Genomic DNA, 21475 nt, shown 5'->3' on the forward strand with positions numbered 1-21475 from the left:
CCAAACTTCTTATGATTGCTAAATACAATGAGCGTGATACATACAAATGTCAAAATTAGCAGCAGGCAGCGTTTTTGGATCTAATGGTTGCCAACATCAGATTCCCAAAACCTTTATCCATCTTTCTATTGGAATTTGCACATGAGACTAAAACTGAAAATAACTAGGCTTAACTAGTAGAGTTACATGTTATATAAACCCTGTATCTTTGAAACGTTTTAATATCACAAATAACATACACCTCTAAATGTATATACATGTATGGGCTTACATAGCCTTGTAAATATCAGAATATTCAAAATGTAAGCACTATATATCAGTTAAATCCAAGAAAACATAGACCTACATAATAAAATATAAGAACAAATTATACTTGCACGTAAAACTCCAAAATATATCAAATAGGACACAAACGCAAGATATTGAAAACTAGTTTGTTTGTTTGTTCTAAGGACTTAGTAAAAAATACAATTATATAACTTAAATTAAGTTTGGATTTAAAGCTTCCATGTTTAGTCACTCTTAAGAGAACTGCTATGTACATGTATATATTAAAGACGAGGTCAATTTCCATCGAACTCTTGCCTTCTCGAGTCATCTAGACGTGGAAATCAACCTCCACAGTCCACATCTAGGTTTAGTAGTATTGTCTCAATGAGTTCTAGCAGTTTTGATTGCCTCATAAAACTTGAGTACCAAGAGTGTGAGGGGTAACAACAAGTTTTTTTTTAAATAGTCCGCTCATTTTCCAGATGGCTGTATATTTTGAATTGCCTACAACTGAATTGCACACATTTCATTGGTGAACGCCACTTTCTTTAGTTGTATTCATAAAGATAAAAGAGTCAAGGCAATGGAATGATTTCTTGACAAATAAATGTTTCTAATCAGCTGACTGATAACATTTTGAAAATGAATATTTCAAGCCCAAAACGAAACAAATTCTGCGATTTTTGCAGTTACCTTGTTTTAGAAGGTCATGTATACCATTTGCATTTGAAAATGACAGCATACTAAGCAGCTACTTTACAGAATGCTTGATGCTATAACTTACTCTCAGTCATCATATGGGCCATTTCATAGTGTGGCAGTCTCGTTTTTGAATATGTGCAAATGGTGTACATTACCATTAAACGATGTTACCGTTTGCCATTTCAGTATAAGTATTTTGACGACTGACTGCATGCAATGTAATTTACAATTAAAAAAATCCACGGGTCGCAGTAATGCTCAACTGTCAAGCATTTCAAACACCATTTATGAGTAAAAAAAAAAAAAAATAGAAAAAGGAACTCATTGAGCAGCAACAAAACTTCACATGTATTTTAGTCTAACTTTTTCTCCTATGCATCATTTGTATCTCTTCATATTTATGCAAAAGAACATCACTTACAGGCATAATTAGTTTAATACCACATTGTTTTTGATCTTCTCATTTCTCTTGTTTTTTCTCTTTGGCCCTACTTCAGATTACAACTTTATTAAAAAGTACTGAACAACAGAATTTCAGATTATACATATATTTTCAAAATTTCAAATATATTTCAGTAAATATTTCTGTACTAAAAGATTTGCAACACATAAACACTAAACCTGAGTTGTCATCACGCCCTCGTAAGTTGTCACAAGTCTGATCATAAACACTTCAAATGAACTGTGGCGAAGCAAACAGGCATTTGTATAGTTCGCAAGAATGAGGAGTTAGCGCTCTAGTAATTTGATATAGCTCTATGACTGGTACCAATATGAACTGCTTATTGGGTGTAGTAGCGTCTCTTGACACAGATTTCAATTTCATCCAAGGGTTGGTGAGTGAACGCTGCCTTCTCTTTCACCTTGAGCAAAGACTCTTCCTCCTTGCCTGGTACCCTGTAGATGGTGTGCCGGCTAATTAGCCAAGTGAAGAGTAAGAAGATTTCCTTCTGAGCGAAGTCTTTACCGAGGCAGACGCGGCGTCCACAGCTGAAGGGTAGGAAACTATTGGGAAGTTGGGAAGCCAGCTGCCCACTCTCATTCAGAAAACGTTCTGGTCATTAAAAGGACAATGGAAATATGATTAAGTAAAACAATAGTCTTGCAAACAGTATTACATATATAAACCCAACACTGTCATATGCTTTTTCATTAATACAGGGTGAGTCAAAAAAGCAAAACCAAAATGTCAGGACTTCTGTTTTAGTGAAGTTCTGCATGTAGCACTTGCAAAATCTAGGATATGAAAGCCCAATTTATAAGCTTTCTTTTATCACAAGAATCATTCAAATCACTCATGTACTTTTGAAGTTACAGAACTTTAAACACAACCACCGTTTTAAAGTTCTGTCCACGGATCACAAAAAAAGTGTGTGTTCTTTCAGCAAAACGAAACAATTCACACACATCCCTATGTGATTTGTTTTCGTTTTGCTGAAAGAACACTAACCTTCTGTTGGTCCGTGGACAGAACTATAAAACGGTGGTTGTGTTTAAAATTCTGCAACTTGAAAAGTACATGAGTGATTTTGATGATTTTGGCACTAAAAGAAAACTTATGAATTGGGCTTTCATATTCTCGATTTTCGAAGTGGAACATGCAGAACTTCACTAAAACAATGGTTCCGACATTTGGGTTTTATTTTTTTACTCACCCTGTATTGAGGGATGAACAGAAAACATAAAACATGACATGCTTCAAGTTGACTTCTGCAGTGATGGCATGTTAGAATTTTATCCTAAGCGACAACAGATGCAGGAAAAACAAAGTATTTTTCACAGCTCTATAGACAAATCCGGGCACACTATCAATTCTATGACGAAGGCCCCCTTTAATGGCAAAAGCATTGTGCTAGCTATTGCTCAGATAATCTGTCATGGGGCAGTTGCTTTGTACCATGCTGGCACAATGGTTTCTCCATTGAAGGGGGCCGCGTGGGTGTACAGTGATCACCTGCCTGGATTTGTCTGTATCAGACACTCTGTAATTTAGCACAGTAAGTATACATTATCTTCATTACTAAAAATCAAGTTTGATTTTAGTTTCATCAATATCATACATTATAACTACCTGGTTTGAATTTCTCGGGTTCATCCCATTCACTGGTGTCATAGTGTAAAGCGTAATGGTTGATCATCACGATTGTTCCCTCTGGAATGTTGTAGCCACCTGAGAAAAATGTGAGAAATCATATGTGATTAAGTATAAGAATTCTATACAAATGTGTTAAAGGCAGCGTCCATCATTTGTAATTTTGTACATTATGTTTGTTTGAAGCAACAAAAGTGCTCCAATCTAAAGAAGGTTGCTTAACAACTAACCTGACAAAGTTTTAGCTCAGTGAATGCTGTATATTCTGAGGAAAAAACGATATTCTAGGATCTCGATTTCAAATCAAAAGTTGCTGAGTCATGTTTTGAATTGGGCTTGAATTCAGCGTCCGAGACACGTTCTCACTGAGCTGATTGCAGCTACGCAATGTCGTGCACTAACCCGACGAATTATAGCAACGGCACCCTTTTGTGTCATGTCAACGCTTGTGTGCGCTTCGCCGAATAAAAAAATGAACTACTAACAGAAATTTCCAACGATGCATCTTTAGAAGCATTATTGGTAATGCCTTCTTTCATTGATTTCTTCAAAATGACAACTCGCCAGAAAAAATTATTTCACAGGGAGTTTAGTCCCGTTACTATCTTTCAACCAAGTATGCTTTTCAACAGTAATTACGTCAGTTACTTTTTGGATAGCTGCAAATGAAGGACTGTACCTTTATTCCTCAACCAAATTCAACCTAAACCGCTTGGGGGGAATAAATCAGACAATATGAACCGATCAAGGGAAACACTTACACAAAGTTGTATCAGACATCACAGAATGTGGAACACCAAATGGCACTACAGAACCAAAGCGAAGTATCTCAAGAACGGTTGCCTCGGTGAATGGGAGGGAACCAGTGTCATCCAGTGAAGGCAGACGATCATGACCTATGACCTCATCTATCTCCATAGCAACCTTGGTCTGGATGTCGGGATGCTCGGCCATAAGGGCTATGGCCCAGTGAAGGTTGACAGTTGTCGTTTCTGTTCCAGCTACAAACAGTAAAAGTAAAATGAGATGACTTGGTCCTTGTACAGGAATGATAAAAACATGACACATAAAACTTTATATAAATATGGGGGAGTGTGGCTGGTGGTTAGGGTTTGTGACTCATGGTCAGAGGGTCAGGGGTTCAAATCCTGCTTGTGTGTTGTGTCCTTGGGCAAGCCACTATAGCCCTAGTTGCCTCACTCCACTCAGGAGTACAAATGGGTACTGGCATTAGTAGAAGCAGTTAAAGACTAACTTGTGACAGACTGGCATCCCATCCAGACTTTACTTTACCATGCAATTTTACTAGTGAAAATGTGTAGCTTTGATTCTGTGCAAGGATCTTCATGATATGGGCGAGGCCACTGCCAGAAGATTACATTGTATATGGTGTCTGTGTCCCTAATAAGGAAGACACTTTTCAACGATAAATACATTTACAAACAAGGCCTGACCCTGTAAGGTGAAAATCATGTAATTTCTTGCTGAACATGATGTTTCATTTCATGAAACATTAATCATACATTTTTGTAATTACAAAATATTAATATTATCTTGTGCACTCTGTTTTTACCAAATCTCATTAAAAATTCAAATTCTGGTCAATAGTCATGAAAACTACCCCGTCCCAATAAAACAATATAAACCTTCTTAAAGTCATCTTAGATACATCTTGTTAATTTGAATTTTATATAAACACATTTTGAAAACTTGAAAGCATTTGAATGGAAATTGCTGATCATTCATTCAATTCAAAGTGCATGGCTCAAGCAATATACCAGTCTATTTCATCATGTTCATTGGCATTTGAGTACCTACCTACAACTATGTCAATGACTGTCTGTACGAGATGTGTATCTGTCAGACGGTGAGCCTCCTCCTCCCCAGCTTCCATGTTCTCCTTCTGAGTCAGCAGCAAGGAATCTAAGAAGTCACGGACGTTCTCTGAGGATGAAGAAACAAAAATATTGAACACTCTGGCTCAGTGGGCAAGCATGCATCAATATTTTGCAGTCAATCGTTTGGATGAACGTTTTGTTCCTTACAATGAGCTGCCACTCCCTGGAATTCTTCATGCCTTACCTGGATCAAAACTGTCACGGTGTCTGTGGAACTCCTCATAGAATTTACTGTGAAATGTTGCCAGACGCTTCTTGAATTGGATATCAATAGGAGTTGGGATATATTGAAAGAGAGGGATGAAATCGGCAGGCAGACCATTGCTGATATTCTTCTGGATGTTAGTGTGGGCCTCAATCCAACTCATCAGGTCAGGCTCATTAAAGTGAAATCTGTTGAAATAATTACAAGTCATAAACTGACAAGTAATGGTACTGACAATGTTAACTTTTTATCACTTTAAGATTGAATGAACCTACAGGTAGTTTGACCGGAGGGAGATTGGAACCAGCGACCTCCTGAAAAAAGTACCGGTGCTCTATAAACTGAGCTATCCAGCTCTATACAAATACACTGTACATGTATATTAGTTGGTAAGGTCTTTCTACCTTTTGACCCTTGTCTAATAACGCTAGCTTACTGATTTAGTCAAATCAAGGAAATCACTCGTTATCATCATAAATCCGGCACATCATCGTAGTCATTGACACCACCCTCATCATTTAGGTCTTCATCTTCTTCACACTAGAAAGTCTATGAGTGAAAGAGGAAGTATTGGACCAATTGACTGTTTCACTTGGGGGGACTGCAACAGTGCCTTCAAAGGCAAAGGCAAAGTTGGCCCTCTTAAGAAACTGCAGAAATTTTCAAAATTCCAGGATGCTTTCGGGCATCTGGGAATGGAATGGAAGCTGTGGCAGGAGACTTATGAGTTGTTGGAGGAATTGACCTGCTTGGTCTACAATCATGTCCGCCTGACTCGTGTTGACAAAGTGAGGACATTAATGCTAAGATGACTTGAGGATGAGGAGAAGCTGAGAAGCAAGTCCAAGATTGAGCTCTCCCATCTACCACCCTGCAAAGACTCTCTCATCCCTCATATCAACCAAGTAAACTACAAGGTGTGCCAATGGACACGGTCCCACATCCCCATTTACGACCTCCCAAAGCCACGGGATGAACATGGCTGGGTGAAGACCGATGGCACCCTCGAGCCACTTTGGTCATGCGGTCCATTACTTCCTCCTTCACTCGTAGACCATCTGGATTCTCCCAAGTGTGAAGAAGATGAAGATGAAGATGATATGAGGGTTGTGTCAATGACTACGATGTGTTTCATGTCTTTCATGCCATTCCAATTTCAAATTTGTCTTTAAAATGTTTTCACCTACTTATTTTTCTTTTCTATAACACCAGCTAGATAAACTAACGCAACAGACCGTTTCAGATCAATCCACCACTTTGTTTTTTTCTCTAAATAAAATTGTGCACTAATTTCTGAATAGTTGAAATGAACAATAAGATGTGTGAGATACTTACTGCTTTCCGAAGCACAGGTTAGCCAGGACAATAAAGACAATCTGACCCATCATCCACTTGGGAGCAAACGGCTTGTCTCCTAGTTCCTCAAGATAATTGGATATTTCTGGAGTGACACTAAACACAAGGTTTTCCAACTTCTCCTTCTGTGCAAAGTGTCTGATCAGAAGCAAAGATAAAACATTCTCACTGTTACCAGTGTCCCATCTAGCGACCCGTCCGCCTGTCTTTTGGACGGGCAGTTTGTAATTTTGGACGGGCACTTTGCAAAATGGACAATAAAACATGACAGGTAGAATTTTGGCAAATGGACATTAAAAATGACAGGTAGGTTTTGTTTGGAAAAAATATATAAAAACAAAGCGAGTAAGTTGTATTTTTGTTTAGAAAGAAAACACAAAAGTACCTAAAATACCTCTAAATCTACGCGAACAATCAGCCAAGTGCATTGTGCAGCATTAAAAGCTTCGTACAACAGCATAAACACATGCAGCTAGTCACGCACATGACAAAATATGTCCTTTTTGCTGCGCGACAACGGTTATTTTTGAAAGTGCACCACGCTATGACAGGCAGTTTTGGTAATCCTAGATGAAACCCTGACTGTTACCATAGTACATTTTGTACACTCCAGCTGGAAACTTACTAGTTTTTATTGTAACACAACAGTAGGATTTTTAATTGTCATTTTCTCCAATATTAGTTTTACATCTTTATATAAGTTGGCGGTCTTTGATTTGTTGTTACTGATCATGAGCTCTGTTCCTCTAAATGTTATAGACCATGTTGTCATAGACCAAATGTTGTACATGTAGCTACTAGTTACTTGATTTGTCTGTTGATGGAATTTCCTTTTTACAAGAAACGTGATCTGCTGTTGTTGACTAACCTGTTGGCGTGTGCATTTACAGGTAGTACGGGAACCGGGCACCTGATTAAAAAATAACCTACAGGTACCTGGGTACCCGTTCAAGAACCCCCCCCCCCCCAATTCAGATCTTGGAAGTTGCTGTTCAGTTTGTTCACAAAAGTCTGCACGATAATACTACCACACCGGTGTGTCAATACAGCAAAACACAAGTGTGTACATTGAGCATACATGTAACTAAACTGCAACTTTTGTGGTTGTCATAACCATGAAATAGGCTTTGTTTTCCTGTGTTGCCTGGTTTTTATTTTGAAAATTCCCCAGAAATGACATTCAAATCTTCATTTTTCATTGTCTGAGAAGTTACTAAGTAAATTGGTTACGGGTACCCGATCCCGTTTCCTGACATCGACAGTCTGGTAGTCGGGTACACGGTCCGATGCAAAGCCCTACTGGCTTGTGCATAAAGGCATGGCAGGGGAAGAGGATGTATATTTTGACTGTCTGTGACTGTTTAGACAGCAGGACAGTAATTACCTGATTGCAGTGTGACCAAGTTTGCGCTGGTATCGCCACTGTGCTCCATAGTTCGATATGATGATATCTTTAAATCCCTCAGTGAATAATTAACCTAGGTTTGAAAGAAAGTGGAGAATTGGTTAAACAATAAAAGACAGATTATACTTTAAGTAAGATTTGAGGCTTTGCACGGTGGAGATACTAAATAATGAAAGGTTTGCGGAAACACCATTAGCGAATAATTTCTCAACTAACAGAATGGTTCTGAAAAGAACCAGAGGTATAAACTCGACGTTCCGGTCAGTATGCTCTGACCGTCTTCAGGAGAATGCCTAAACTCTAAGAAGGTGAACACTTATGTGGCAGAAGCGAAAGCGATGAAGTGTGAAGTTGCATCCTGTGTGGATGCCAAGTAGCTGGGATCCTAGAGCAAGCTTACTGCCCACTGAAGTGGAACAGTAGGGTTGCAGTCTCAGTAGAGGGAGGACCTAGGGTATAGGAGACCCATCAGTCTAAGGTGAAGGTTAAGGACCTAGGGTATAGGAGACCCATCAGTCTGAAGGAGTGGGAGCCAGATGTCGTTGAGGTGAAACCCGATGTCTTGCGGAACTGTGTTGTGCTTGCGGATCTCACTGGCTTCCCGTATGCGTCTTGGATGCCAGAACTGGATCGGTGCGATGAGTTCGGCCGCATCCCAATCAACTTTGTGGTCGTTGATGTGGGAATGTTTGACAATCGCCGATTTGTCAAAATCTCCTCGCCGTCCATGTGCTCTGTGTTCCTTGAGCCTGGTGGGAAGGTTCCGACCGGTTTCCCCGATGTAGACTTTGCCGCATTCACATGGAATGCGGTAGACTCCCGGCTTGGAAGAGGAGTCCTGTTTGTCCTTGTGAGTGTGGAGGCTGCCTTGGAGCTTGTTGCCTGATGAGTGGTACACCTTGACGCCGGCTTGTAGGAGGATGCGTTGGAGATGATGAGAAGCTGGACCTATGTAAGGAAGAGTGACTGAGGGAGATACAGTGGAAGGACCTTGGGTAGAGGAGACCCGTTGGTCAGGTTTGCTGATCGTGATGCGGTTGGATTTGTAGCTGTTCCGTTGTAGTGACGCCTGGATGTGCTTGAGTTCACGCTTGAGGTTGCCTTGGTCGCAGACATCAAAGGCTCGCTGTGCTAGAGTCCGGTTGACTGATGACTTGATGCTGGGGTCATGAAACGTTGGTGGAGATAGCGGTCGGTGTGGGTTGGTTTCCTGTAGATGCTGTGTCCCAGGGAGCCATCCGGTTTCCTGGAGATCTTGACATCCAGGAAAGGTATGGTGCCGTCTTGTTCCATGGTGAAGCTGATGCGTTGCTGGTTGAGGTACTGGAGGAAGTCTTGGAGTGTGTCCAGGCCATGGGGCCACACTACGAAGGTGTCATCAACGTAACATAGCCACAGGCTCGGCCGAAGATCCGCTGTGAGGAGGGAGGAAGACTCGAACTCCTCCATGAAGATGTCAACTAGGACCGGGGATAAAGGAGATCCCATGGAGGTCCCAGCCATTTGCTCGTAGAACGTGCCTTGCCACTGAAAACAACTGGAAGAAATACATGTTAGTAACAGATCATGAATTTGGTCGGGGGACAGGTCTGTGCTTTCACCAAGTGTGATATCTTGTTCAAGTCTTTCCTTAGCTAGTTTGCAGGCCTCGCCTGTGGGGACATTAGTGAAGAGTGAGATGACGTCAAAACTGACAAGCAAGTCAGTGGGTTGGACGATGAGGTTTCTGGTGATGCTGACAAACTGGGAAGAGTTGGACACATGGTGTGGTTTCTGACCCACCAAGGGTCTGAGGATTTTGGCTAGGTGTTGGGCTGTGTTGTAAGTGGGGAAACCTCGAGAGGCAACTATGGGGCGCAGAAGGATCTCAGGTTTGTGGATCTTTGGTTGACCAAAGAACCTGGCACAGATCGAACTGGAGGGTCTGAGACGTCTGTAGAGGGGGGCGGGTAATGCATCTGCTCAATGCAAGTGGAGAAGTTGGCTGGCAACTCGCTTCTCGATGGCGGGGATGCGGTTCTTGGGGAGTGGGCAGTATGAACCAGAAGAAAGTACTTGTTGCTGTAGTCCTCCCTGTCCATTACGACGGTGGCGTTTCCCTTGTCCGCTGTGAGGATGTGGATGGAGTTGTCTCGGCGAAGGTCACTGACAGCGAACCGCTCTGTTTTGGTCAGATTTGGTTTAGCTGGGCGAGCCTTGCAGAGGACTTCATTCATCCTGATGCGGACGTCGTTGGCTGCTGTCTTGGTGAGATGTCTGAGGGCTGGCTCCATCGACTGGAAGATGTTCTCGATGGGTACGGACCTTGGAGGAACAGCAAAGTTCATGCCAAGGGACAGTACTTTCGTTTCTGTACTGTTCAGCTGGCAGCTACTGAGGTTGACTACAGTATGATTAGTGAAGGTGTCTTGACTACGGAGATGAGGTGGATGGCGCCAGGATATAGGAGATCCAGATGGCAGGTTACGCGGGCGAGAAGACTGACGCCAGGATATAGGAGATCCAGTTGGCGGGCTACGGTTGCTGTAGAAAGGAGTTGGAATATTCCGTTCCTTGCGTTCCAGGCGGTAGAATTTCCTTAGTTATTTCTTGCGATTAGTGGAGAACACAAACTGGCTAGAAGAAGTGGTGAGAGAACAAATCCTGTCAAAGTGGACTGGTTCCAAGGTGGAGCGGAGATCCTCTACCGTGTTGGTGATCTGCTGGTCAAGGATGGCGAGTTGTAGTCTGGTGAAGGAGATGCGTTCTCGGATGAGGGCCGAGCTGGCTCTCTGGAGGATGTCATCCAAACCGATTATTGCGTATGGGATCGCGGATACGCAGACCGGCAGGAGTTATCTTAGAGTCGCGGCATCGCTTGAGGAAGGTTAAGTTGTTGATGAGTTTAGAACGCCGAATTGACGTCCGTTCATTCAACCTAGCCTGGTTACTTTTATACTAGTCTGAGCAAAATGAGTGCAGTACTTTTGATTTTTTCACCCAGAAAATGTGGTTCGATTTTTATCCTCAGAGCATGCGCTTTTCAGAAGAATTGTAGTAGTGTACCAGCAATAGGCCTATGTACCAAACCTTATCAGGGACAAGTGAACTATCAATTTAGCAGCAGCTGACATGGACCCCAAACTCATTCAATCGAGCTCCCCCCCCCCCCCCAAAAGAAAAAAAACCTAAAACCAAAAACAAACCTGTATCAAAATTAAGTAAAATTTCCAAAATTGCATCAAAATTTTACAGAAAAAGAATATCACATTTATCACTGTAGATTTACTATTAAAATTTCATCTCAAATTTCGAAAAAAAGTGTGGGCGCTGTGGTCTAATGGTCACGGCGTTTGACTCACGTGCAGTAGTACATGGGTTTGAACCTTAATGGGGAACATGGTGCTTGTGTTCTTGGACAAGGCACTTTACTACGATTGCCTCTCTTCTCCCAGGAGGGAAAATGGGTACATGGGAAGGTAGAGACCAAATTGCCCTGATCTCGAGCTGCTGCAGAAAAATGGTCTCATTCCTGATGAACAGGGATAATAATTGTAAAGCGCTTTGAAACCGGAGCATAAAGCACTATTTAAGCGCCACATTATTATTATTACTACTATTATGTATATATACAACTTTAACCAAAAATTGTAAAAGATGGCAACAAAACACTCAATCAACGGTAGGGATGAGAATGGCGCATTATGTAAAAAATGTATATAAAAGGTCAATTTGCCAGAGGCTACTGTCATGCGAAAATAATACTTGAGTATATGTAAGGACGTCCAGCGAAATCCACAGCCTTCGTGATGAGTGCTTCCTTGACGACTTCAAAGCTATTCAGAACGATCATGTTCTGATTGGCTAACCTCAGGGAGTAAATGCTGCCATACTTCTTGGAGAGATCTTGGCACACTTGACGGAAGGATTTCTTTGTCAGAAACACTATAAAACATGAAAAAAAAGGGAGAGAAAAAAATTAAAAGAAGTGGTTAACCACATGTGTTAACAGGAAATATTCAAAAATGTACCACATGTACCGCTGGCACTTTTCCTAGTTCCGGATCAGTTTAATCAGTTCCGAATCAATCAAAAACTGCTTCACGAAAAAAACAAACCAAACGTCCAAACATGTCAAAGTGCGAGTCAGAAATCGGGCCAAAGGGGCCGTATCATAAATCTGACGTCTTTGGACTTACGAGGCGTCGAATTGATGGGGCATCGGAGTTAAAGTATTCTGCCTCATAGCTCCGACGCCTCATATGTCTGACATCGGACTACGGGACTAACGAGGTGTTGGACTTACGAGGCATCGGAGCTATGAACCACTACAAAGAAAGGTTTATTTTTTTCGATAAGGCAAGAACGAGTATCCAGTGGTTTTGAACTATTTGTACTCGGACTCGGACAATTACGGCCCAAACGGTAGGTTTTTATTTGAAGCGACCTGGAACTAGGAAATATCGGGAACTAGGAAAACGACTGTATTACATTTTCTTTTTGTGATTTGTGGCTGTCGATCGAACCCAAAAATGACTGCGATCATTCTGCGCGCGTGCACGTTTCAAGTGTCAGGTTGGCTCAGTGCGGAAAGGGAATAGTTTTCATCATTTTTGCCGAAAAACCGACAGAATCCACCGATGTTTGTTTGGTGCACGTAACGTGAGTATGTCATGAGGTATTGTACGGAGTTTAGGGGCAAACTGTGCAGCGGTTCTGTGGGAAAAAGCTTGGTTGGGATGGACGTTTTTGTACTTAGTTGGTGTTTTGTATAGCAAAGAGTTTAGAGGGGTAATCTGCCTATGAGGCTCCACTACGTGGAGCCTCATAGTTCTAGGAGTACCCAATTGGGCTACAGAACGCCCTTCGTTGAACCATTGAACGAGATGATGTTAATCGGAAAGAAAGAACACTTAAAAGTAGGATACAAACTAGCTTGAGTAACTCCAGCTGACATGCTCATATTCATTCACATGTGAATGAATATGAGCATGTCAGCTGGAGTTACTCAAGCTAGATACAAACATGACAAACATCCATCATGTCCACACAATCATCCTTTACAAACTGGGAATTTTTGTGTTATTCTTGTGTTTATTATGCATGCGAGAACGACTTTCTGCAGGTTCGGGGTCCACTTTAGCGACCCTAAAAAGTTGAGCTGTTTAGTGTTTGGCAGTGTTTGGGTGCTAGTTGTGATTCCAGCCGTAAAGTGGTCGCCTAGGCCTACTGTGGACATGGTGGACGTGTAGTCTGAGTAACTTGGACCCAACTTATCGCTTGTCTCGGTCTTGGTCTCGGTCTCGGAAGCTGTGGTCTCGGTCTTGGTCTCGGTCTCGGTCCCCTTTGGTCTCGATATTTCGGCTGGTCTCGGGTCGAGACCGGCAATATATAGCTTTTACAGCTCGATCGATTACTTTGTGTTCACTTCGTTCAGTACCGTTGTTATTTAAAACATTTGCTAGCCCGTAGATCAAGCTTGTTATATATCGCGGTCGGTTTGGACTCGACTGCACGTTGGAAAGTCCCCAAAGTACTTGTAAAACTGCAGCAGTACCAGTCACTGAACGATTTGGAACAAGTTCGGCATTTATCTGTTGAGTCGGCCACATAAAGCAAAGTATAAACTTGTAACAATTTATGCAATAAGGGTCAACCATTTTCGGGGATTGTGTAGTTTAGCCCACCCCTGTGGGCGTAATCAATTGCATTTTGTATTCTGATAATAAATGAGGTGCTTCAAATTAGTTATATTTTCGACCCCACACAATGTTCTCTTTAATTTGGAACAGTATTTTGAAGAAAAAGTAAGTTTTCTACCTGATTTTCCAGCTTTGAACTCACACACTATTACCAGTTACCACTCACTGTTGCCATGAGAGTGTATGATGAGACCCCAATTTTCTGGCTGCTTATTTTAAAGTACCCCATTATTCCTCAAAAATTAAAAATCCCGTTCAGAAAAAAATTAAAAATCCATATCTGGCACATTCTGGCTACCACCTCGCAACTTGTGGGTCTACATGTACAAGTCCACATTCTATGACAAAAATTTAAAAATTAATTCAACATTTTCTAGCTCCCATTTTTTAAAATCAAGTACACAAATCTTGTTAGAAGTTAAGTCCTATATTTATTTTAGGAAAAAAGAGGCACAATGTAAAATTAAAATTGCATCTTTAAATATCCGTTAGAAGTCATAGCTGAAACCAAGGGGGTGACTGTGGAGTTTAGGATCCGAGTTCCTATAACAGATGAAACATCTACCTTTAACTTTTTACTTTTGTCACGATTGGGTGTAGACAACATGTCAAAGCCCATATTTCTTAAGTGTAACTACTTTTTGCTCAAGTAAGGTGTCATGTATCAATTTGTCAACATTGCCACTGGTCAAAATTTTGGTCTGTATTCTTTGTGAATAGAAAGGTTACATTTTTCAACTATAATAACGTGTCTTGTTTTTTTTATTTCGACTATTGTTATTTATTATCAGCGGTCTCGGTCTCGGTCTCGGACCATATTGGTCTCGGTCTCGGTCCGCCTTGAAGGGGTTGGTCTCGGTCTCGGTCTCGGTCTCGAATCTTCAGGTCTCGGTCTTGGTCTCGGTCTCGGACTATCCGGTCTCGACTACAACACTGGTTGGTGCATGCACACCTAGCACGCGGCCGCCATGGCAGCAAACAGCACGCGCGTGTACGTCTGTGTACACGCAGAGAGTTCGTACTGAAAATGTTTTCAATGAAAGCTTAGAACTTGCGGTTTATTTTTGGTAAACACGCCGCCCGTGGACATATTTGCTTTTCTAAACCCAGCGCAGGCACAATTCTGGACACAAGGAAAATGTAAGCGAAATTTCAGGTTCCTCCGTCAGGTAAAAATATGAAAAAAATGTTTTATAATCTTTTTCGCTATGGTGGTAGAATTTATACCCTGGACGTCAGTCGTAATGCAATGAAGACGTCGTCCAACCTGGGCTAAGGCTAGCTGGAGTTACCCAGCCCTGAGTTTTATCATTGGGTTGTCTATCCCTGAGTTTTATCATTGGGTTGTCTATCCCTGAGTTTTATCATTGGGTTGTCTATTAGGGCTGGAGCTAGTTTTTCTCGTAAACGATAGTATAGGCAAAACATTTTGGAAAATGTTCAATTTTGTCCCCGTTACACACTAATTGCAACTGCAACTCAACCCAAACTTGCCTGGAATAACCATTACACAGGTCCTTGAAGTAAAAAACGATCCACGATGAAGATTCAGCCTACAATTGCAGTGAAAACAGGAGGAATAACCGCTAACCTGACAACCTTGCTGGCATGGCCAGGACCGCAATTGGTTTGTGCACCAATGAATGGCGGTCGATTACCAGGCACAGAGCGCTGTCAACTACTCGTTTTTGCCGGCTGCGCTGGCTGTTGGCGCATGACGTCACGCGGAAGCATAACACCCAATGACTGTTTCATGCACAATCGGTTGCGGTTCCAGTACCAAAGCTGTGATGCGAGTGGTTAACCTCATATTAGTGCATGAAACAGTCATCGGGTGTTACGCTTCCGCGTGACGTCATGCGCCAACAGCCAGCGCAGCCGGCAAAAATGAGTAGTTGACAGCGCTCTGTGCCTGATAATTACGGAAGCTTGAATTGCCTTCCGCGATACCGCGTTACCGCGATAATTTATCGCAGAAATCAGGAAATCAAAGATAATTCCTTCCGCGATACCGCGTTACTGCGATAATTTATCACAGAAATCGTGAAATCAAAGATAAATCATTCAACGATACCGCGTTACTGCGATAATTTATCACAGAAATCCATAAATCAGAGATAATTCCTTCCGCAATACCGCGTTACTGTGATAATTTATCACAGAAATCCAGAAATCAGAGATACCATTTCCTCGATACTGCGTTACTGTGATAATTTATCACAGAAATCCAGAAATCAAAGATAAATCATTCAACGATACCGCGTTACTGCGATAATTTATCACAGAAATCCAGAAATCAGAGATACCATTTCCTCGATACCGCGTTACTGTGATAATTTATCACAGAAATCCAGAATTCAAAGATAAATCATTCAACGATACCGCGTTTATACCCTGACAATTTATCACAGAAATCCGGAATTCAGAGATAAATCATTCAGTGATACCGCGTTACCGTGATAAATTATCACAGTAACGCAGTATCGCGGAAGGAATTATCTTTGAATTCCGGATTTCTGTGATAAATTATCGCAGTAACGCGGTATCGAGGAATACGTATCTTTGAATTCCGGATTTCTGTGATAAATTATCACAGTAACGCGGTATCGAGGAAAAGGTATCTCTGATTTCTGGATTTCTGTGATAAATTATCACGGTAACGCGGTATCGCGGAAGGAATTATCTCTGATTTCTGGATTTCTGTAATAAATTATCGCAGTAACGCGGTATCGTTGAATGATTTATCTTTGATTTCTGGATTTCTGTGATAAATTATCGCAGTAACGCGGTATCGCGGAAGGATTTATCTTTGATTTCCGGATTTCTGTGATAATTTATCGCGGTAACGCGGTATCGCGGAAGGCAAATCAAGCTTCCGTAGATAATCGACCGCCATTCATTGTACACAATTTTTTTGTGTGCACAAACCAATTGCGGTCCTGGCCATGCCAGCAAGGTTGTCAGGTTAGCGGTTATTCCTCCTGTTTTCACTGCAATTGTAGGCTGAATCTTCATCGTGGATCGTTTTTTACTTCAAGGACCTGTGTAATGGTTATTCCAGGCAAGTTTGGGTTGAGTTGCAGTTGCAATTAGTGTGTAACGGGGACAAAATTGAACATTTTCCAAAATGTTTTGCCTATACTATCGTTTACGAGAAAAACTAGCTCCAGCCCTAATAGACAACCCAATGATAAAACTCAGGGCTGGGTAGCCCCACTAGTGTGGCCGTCGGTATGCTGCGCTGAACCTCTGGCCACACACCGTGGTACCGCGCGCTACTGAGGACGAAGTTTTCATAAAATCTGCGGTCCGTTTCTTACATTCTCAGTTTCTTACTTTCTTATGGTTGTATTCTATGATGTCTCACCTATCACTTCTGGGATGCTTAGGTCTAATGATGTTCCATTTTCCGAGATATTCTTCAATCTTTCTGGAGCCCATATGCACTCGTGAAACGTCTGGTGATGGCAGCCATTTTGAATGTGACAAGAGATGACCTCAAGCTGTGACGTCGCGTTTATGCAAATTGCTTGTCGAGCGCGCGAGGGCGCGAGTTGCAAATGCGACGGCTGTTTCCTGTGCCGTAGATCCTGGGGAGATCGGTGCACGTGGCCCCCCTGACGATAAATGCATGGTACAGGAAACAGCCGTCGCATTTGCAACTCGCGCCCTCGACAAGCAATTTGCATAAACGCGACGTCACAGCTTGAGGTCATCTCTTGTCACATTCAAAATGGCTGCCATCACCAGACGTTTCACGAGTGCATATGGGCTCCAGAAAGATTGAAGAATATCTCGGAAAATGGAACATCATTAAACCTAAGCATCCCAGAAGTGATAGGTGAGAGTGAGACATCATAAAATACAACCATGGCATAAGAAAGTAAGAAACTGAGAATGTAAGAAACGGACCGCAGATTTTATGAAAACTTCGTCCTCAGTACTTAGCGCGCGGTACCACGGTGTGTGGCCAGAGGTTCAGCGCAGCATACCGACGGCCACACTAGTGGGGCTAAGGGCTGGGTAACTCCAGCTAGGCTAAGTAAGGGTAAGGCTAGGCCTACCTCACTACCTGGAATGTTTCCAATGAGAGGTAGCAAAGTTGGTCCGGGCGGGAATCCTGCAGGCCGCTTGGTGCTTCTGTACAATGCAAAGACAGCTAGGGTGACTACGGCCACTAACACCGTGGAAACGTTCAAGTACAAATCTCCTAAATTCTCGAAAACAGCCATTCTCTTTCCACTTAATTTCCACTTAATTCATTGCGGTCGAAATTTTGCGCGAGTTCCACCAGCTGGCCAACAGTCTAGTTCCCGTTCCTGCAACAGTTACATGCAATAGCATACACCCACGACTGAAAAAAAATCCCTCCTGTGGGTACCCGACTATTATGTCATGTTTACATGTTTACTAACTGACTAATGGGCGGGTATAAGAAGGTGGGGGGGGGGGGGGGGAATGGGCTGGCCGGCCGGGATATATAGTCTATAGACATGGATAAGCTCCTCGCCTGTGCTATTTTCGAGTTTCACCTCGAAAAGATATATTTGTACAATATTCCTAGCACTTTTTTGAATGAGAAATCGAACGAAAAATATCCACCCACGTCATTATTGAATTTTTTCTTCATAAAATTTGAATTTATATCGACTGCAGACCACAATTCGACTCTCGTTTAGGCAGGATGGGTTCATTTGTGCACAAAATGAAACCCAGACTCTAAGCGGTCTTAAACAGAGTGATAAAAACCTCCGGAGCACACATTTATTCCCTTATTAATGTGACGAACCGACGAATACGCGCGAATACGCGGAAACGCCATTCTGAGAAAAACGCGTTTAAAGTTTAACACTTTTTAAGCTCGGTTCATACTCGGCGCAAAAGCAAAAGCGAACGCGAATTCGTGACGTCATGGCAAGTATTCGCGCTGCGAATTCGTCAAAGTTGAACACATTTCAACTCGGGCGAATTTCGCAGCGAACAATTCTTGACGTCAAATTCGCTTCGCATTCGCAATCGCGCCGAGTATGAACCGGGCTTTGCGTGTCCATTTTCGATGCCACTTTCCCCCTTTTTACATTCTTAATTTATGCAATGTAGTTATTTCTTTGTTAAAATACATCTGTTACTTTGTTTTTTGCTCGTAAGAGTACAGGTTTGTCTAATATTTGCTTTTAAACTTATTCGTCACTTCGCGAGACAGCAATAAACGTCATTGTGCTTATTCGCCATAGTAAAAATGTCTTTTATTCGTCACTTTGTAAGATATTATTTTGACTTGTGCGCGCGTTTTCGCATCACAAATCCCTGGCATTATTCGTCACTTCTTTACAACACTACGCGCATTTTCAAAGAAATGTGTATGTTTTTAAAAACATTTTCTATAATATTTTAGGGAAAAAATATGGTAATACTTAAACCCCACGTTCAAATCCAAGTACTCGCTATTTTTTTTTAAATAATATATAGTAGCCTAATCAAAAAGTTATCATAAAGGAAAATATCTCGAATGGACGCAACAAAATAATAGGAAAACAAAAATGTGAATGCTAACTAACAACGAACAACAGTATTTATTCATTCATTCATTTAAATTGTTTTAAAAACAATTATAGTTTTGTTTTATGGTCCAATGTTTATTGTCTTCCAGGGCACAATAATCTCAGTAAAGGCTTATAACTATTAGGCATTCTGCTATGGCTCCGTTTTCGAGAATACAAAACTTGTATCTCGAAATGCAGTATTTTCGGTATCCTATAAAACGTCGTGTTTGAAAGAAAGTTTGATATAATTAATATTTTTATTTCATAATCCTAATCATCACTCTCCAGGGCGCACTTTATTTCAGTATAAGCTTATTCCAATGAGGTTGTCTGCTCTAATTAGCCACTTACAGGGCTCCGTTTTCGAGAATATCACAAAATGCAGTATTTTGGGTTTCCTAAAAAAATGCCGTCTTTGAAAGAAAATCTACAAATACATCATATTTTCATTTCATCATCATGAGTATCACCGTCCTGGGTACACTTCATTTTCGTTATGGGCTTATTCCCATGAGGTTTTATGCTCAAATGAGCCACTTAAAGGGGCTCCGTTTTCAAGAATATCTCGAAATGCAGTATTTTGGGTCTCCCATAGAACGCAGTTTGTAAAGAAAGTGTACCGCACATGCTTTGAATAAATAACATTTTTTTTATTTAATAATGCTTATTTTCACCTTCTAGGGTGCATTTCATTTCAGTATGGGTTTATTCCAATAAGGTCTTCTGCTCTAATTAGCCGCTTAAAGGGACTCCATCGAAATGCAGTAATAATGCTTTCCTATAAAACGCCGTTTATGAATTCAAAGAAAGTGTACCGCACATGTTTTAAATAAATATATATATTTTAAATTCATATCCTAATTTTCAGCCCTTAGGGGACACTTCATTTCAGTATGGGCTGATTCAAATGAGCTTTTCAACTCTTATTAGACGCTTAAAGGGGACCGTTTTCGAGATTATCTCGAAATGCATTAGGCCTATTCCTATAAAACGGCGGTTTTGAAGAAAAGTATATCGCACTTATCCCAGTCTGTATAGGCCTATACTCCGTTCATTTTAACGATTACAACTCCGCACACACAAAATTACATATTATTGTCACCGTTTTCACGAAGGGGCGAATTTCATGGAAATCGTCTATTTTTCGAAATTTGGTTTTTTTTGTGTGAAAACGAATAAAGATATCCATATCTACAACCTGATGAGGCTATACTTTCACAAAATTAATTAAAATTTTAATTAACCTAATTAACTAAGGGGCGAATTTGCCAAAAGTGCTGCTTTGCGTTTTCACGAAGGGGCGAATTTCCGCACTCTATGGTATTAATAAATTTTCAGTAAATAAATACATTGTAATATAATAGCGCCTATATCACGAAAGGGCGAATTCCATGCGCGTGCAATAAAACGTTTTCACGAAGGGCGAATTTCAAGGCGCATGCGCAGTGGGGCAGAATCTGCGCGTATTGTGCAAAAAATGCATGGACTCAGACCGCAGAAGGGCGAAATCTGCGCGTAGTCACTTTAGCGTTTTCACAAAGGGGCGAATTTGCTTTTTGTTTGTTTTTTTCGTTTTCACGAACAGCCACTTCTCTTAATAATTGATTAATTCTGCAAAACTAATCACCTATTTTTCTTAAAGTTTGCTACATTCAGGAAGATTAGAAGCTCTTCTTTCCTCTGATACCTAAATCTTGCATAATTAATGCATCTTTAAGTTTCAAATTGTCAAATGAAAAAAAAGGACCAACTTTTAAAGCGATTATCTCGAATGTTTGTTCAGACAGTGAAATACTGAAATCGCCTCTTCGTGAAAATGGTCACGTTATAATAATGCAGTGCATTTTTGCGGTGAGATCCCATTGCGCGCCGCTATGCAAATGTTTCCGTCGCATGGGGAGTTCTTCTCAATACGTCGGGGGCATGTTTGCAGATCTGGCGACGTTTTAACTACCAATACATCAGCTAGGTCAATTGTGTATTGAAATAAAATGTATCATTGTGATATACTTGATTTATTTGAATCGTGCATGTCCTATAATGATTTTTGTAATGTTACACAACAAAAAGTGCAAACCCATAAGTTATAGAATGATCCTCCGTGGCAGCCTAGAATGCACTATTCTGAACCAATCAGAGTGCTAGCGTAGAATTCGCTAACGATTTAAAATACTCCCATCCAAGTCGGTAATTGAACATCAATAGTCAGCATCATTTGGTCTGGGAACCAGATTACCGCATTGCATGCAGCGATGTATATTTTGCGTGCGTGGAGCCAGTATTACCGCACACAAAACAATTACCGACTTGGCACCAAGTCAAA

General features: G+C 41.3%; 1 pseudogene; it reads right to left on the minus strand.

The window, feature by feature from the left end:
• Positions 1–182: 182 nt before the first annotated feature.
• LOC119731172 lies at positions 183–17917 on the minus strand (annotated as a pseudogene).
• Between the last annotated feature and the right edge of the window lie 3558 nt (positions 17918–21475).

Source organism: Patiria miniata, unplaced genomic scaffold (assembly GCF_015706575.1).
Source record: "Patiria miniata isolate m_02_andy unplaced genomic scaffold, ASM1570657v1 HiC_scaffold_23, whole genome shotgun sequence".
Lineage (NCBI taxonomy): Eukaryota > Metazoa > Echinodermata > Asteroidea > Valvatida > Asterinidae > Patiria > Patiria miniata.